At 32.7% G+C, this 2925-nt stretch overlaps 1 protein-coding gene across 1 annotated transcript in view; it reads right to left on the bottom strand.

Moving 5' to 3' along the window:
* The window catches only part of LOC108977769 (arylsulfatase B), a 12387-nt gene extending 11449 nt beyond the window's left edge, over positions 1-938 (bottom strand). The window contains exon 1 of the mRNA XM_018947655.1: positions 824-938. The gene's annotated coding sequence lies outside the window, so the exon portion shown is untranslated. The remainder of the gene's footprint in view (positions 1-823) is intronic.
* Positions 939-2925: the final 1987 nt, after the last annotated feature.

Below are 2925 nucleotides of genomic sequence, written 5' to 3'. Positions count from 1 at the left end.
TTTATTTTTCTATTATAATTTTTTTTTTAACATTTACGTTTTAAAAAATTAATATATGATTATTTGCTATAATTATGATTATTTTATTTTACACTTTTCAGATATAACTTCTTCCATTTTTTAATTTTGTTAATTTTTTTGAGCAGTTTTTACTAGAATTTTTTGTACATTTTCTTTACACTTACTCCGACTAGTTTCAGGTCTTTATTATAGCGCTTCATTAGCTCGCGTTTAAGTAGCTAGCAATTTGCTTTGATTTCAGCTTAATTTATTTTAACTCATTAATCTTCTGTTTTAGTGTAGTTTTAGTTATTTAATACTTTCAGGTATTTTGCTTTTGTTACTGTTGTTGTTTTTTTATCGACAGCCACCGACTTACTTCGCTGATTTATGCACTTGAATGGCTGAATTGTCATATTCTCACACACATCGCGCGGTTCGACAGTTGATAATGATCGTTTTAATGTGGCTTCAGTATAAACAATGGCTAGTCAATGGACCATGAAGTGGTGGGAGAATTTTAGTATGCGCTTAAAACACTGATACTACCGAAAAATGTTTTGACGAAGCAAATGAAAATGTTTACTTTGCAGCAGCTAACTATGTATTTTAGTAATGAATTTTTAACATGTCAAAGAAGAAAAGGCAAAGTTTTGACAGTGATATTGAAAGAAATGCATATAAAAAATAATATGTGTGTATAGAATAAATAAAATATTTCATTTTTTAAAATACATAAATTTTTTAACAGTCAATCCATTAAACAACACTGAATTTTTAGAAGCACGTTAATTCTAGCGCCCACAATTTAATCGAAAAATACCTCAAACACCCGTCCAAGTTTCTGCTTTCTGCCGCTTGCCAACACACTTTAACGCCTATTGCGGTACAGCACAATCCAACCCGTTTCGTTACGCCGAGCGCGGTTAACTAACTCAATTGCTTGTCCAGCATTTTAATTTAATCATCAGAGAACACAAACAAAATCTATAGAAGTAAGCTATATGCCATTACCATACTATATTGTTTATTTTGAATAGAGCTGCTTCGCGAAAATTTAGTTAGGCTCGCTCGCACATTACGATCCGTCGACCGTTTTTAGACGGTAAGAGCAACTTTAACTACCGTAAACAGAGAGTGGTAGCTTTGGATAGAGAGATAATAGCAGCATTAAAGCTTGTGTGTTAGAGAGAGACGGTTGTAGATAAAGATTACATATTTACCGTTTGGGGAAGTAATTGTGTATGCGTTTTCTTTATCAATTTATTTATGCAACCGTTAATGTTGTTGGAATTTGATGATTTGTATTACCTATATTTATGTGTGAATTATTAGATGTAAGTGCTTTCGAAGACAAATTGAAGTTATTACATGTTTACACATCTTATCAATAGTTTACTTAACGAATATTCTCCAAAAAATGTGTATCTGTGTTCGCTATATAGTTTTAAAAATGATTTCTAAACAGTCAGCGCTGCGGCTGGCTCGAATGAACGCCAAGTCAATAAAAAACGCGCCTTATATTCTCTTTTGAGGCGTCAATCGTCAGTTCAATAAATGGTTACATTGGTTTACGGTTTTCAATAAATCGAAATTATTTATTGTCTTACTAAATTCTACAACTGCTGTTGAATATTGTGCTGAATTTTTAAGTTCATCCGAGTTATAGTTTCGGAGATACAGCCTGGAGAACTTGTGCGCTCGAGATTGGCTAGGCTAAGTGCGACGTTTTTAAACGGGTTTTTCTCGAAAATGTGTTTTTGAAATCGGTTGGAAAGATTTCTCGAGAACTACTCAACCGATCTTCCACAAATTTTACACAAGTCTTTGATATAAAATTCTTAAATACTTGGACGAAGGAGTTTTTTGCAATTACAGCTTTTTGAAAAAAATTTTCCCTGAAATTTTATTTTTTTGTCTGCAAAAAATCTAATTTTCAGAATTTTTTTCCTTCGTCCAAGTTCTAAGTTATGGTTTTAACATAAAGCCCGTATTTTTTTCTAATTTGATGCTCCTGTAAGGAGTTATTCTGCCAACGTGGGCGCATCTTTCTTGTAAAAATCAGTATCTATGGTCATATCGTTTTGGATCTAACTACTAAACTTATACGTGCTTGATGGTTTCAATTCTATTACGAGTTGGATTTTGTAAGCCCGCAAACCAAGATCCTTCAGAAAAATTTTCCATAAAGTAGATGGGATTCAATTACTCTTTTGGGCGATTATGTCTACCGAAAAATGAACGCAATTAACACATTTTGTTGTTAACAAATAGCACGATTTGCAAACATTGTCTTTTCGTCATGAAATGGCAAACCAAGCTGAGTGTAAATCAAATAAAAGTTTTCAAAGATACCAATTCCGAATAAGGAAAAAACCTTTTATATGATCAAACCACGATCCACCGTTACTAGATTCACGATCCATCCCATCAGTTAAGATAGAGACCAATCAAATATCACTTAGAACTTTTTGACTAGTGGTACTCCTACTAGAGTATACTCTTTTAAAGACTACTTATTGCTGAGAGAGATATTTTAAAGAGCTTCTGGCTGCACATTTCGCTAAAAATTAGGAGAAAGAGCTGACTAAAAATATTCATTCTGATCTTATATGAGTCCTATATATCGGCAATGGCTTAAGAAGTGAGAATCATACAATATTATAGTCAATAATGAAGTCCTTCGTTTTCATTTTTTTTTTAATGAGCAAATAACGCCTTTTCCGACGCAATTTCTGCTTTTAATGACCTTGCGTTTCCTAATCTTGATAAAGTACGAAACTTTTTGATAAAGTACGAAACTCGTATTTAGGAAACTTCTATGTAAAAATTCTTATATAAGATGAGAAGCGCCATTTCACTGCAGTCACTGCTACGCAATCGGTTTGAACCAGAATTTATAACCGTTTTCAATGTTTAGCTTTA

This window comes from Bactrocera latifrons, unplaced genomic scaffold (genome assembly GCF_001853355.1).
Source record: "Bactrocera latifrons isolate USDA-ARS-PBARC rearing strain unplaced genomic scaffold, ASM185335v1 scaffold_95, whole genome shotgun sequence".
Classification (NCBI taxonomy): Eukaryota; Metazoa; Arthropoda; class Insecta; order Diptera; family Tephritidae; genus Bactrocera; species Bactrocera latifrons.
The sequence above is the reverse complement of the archived record's forward strand: the minus strand, read 5'-3'. Positions and strand labels throughout refer to the sequence as shown.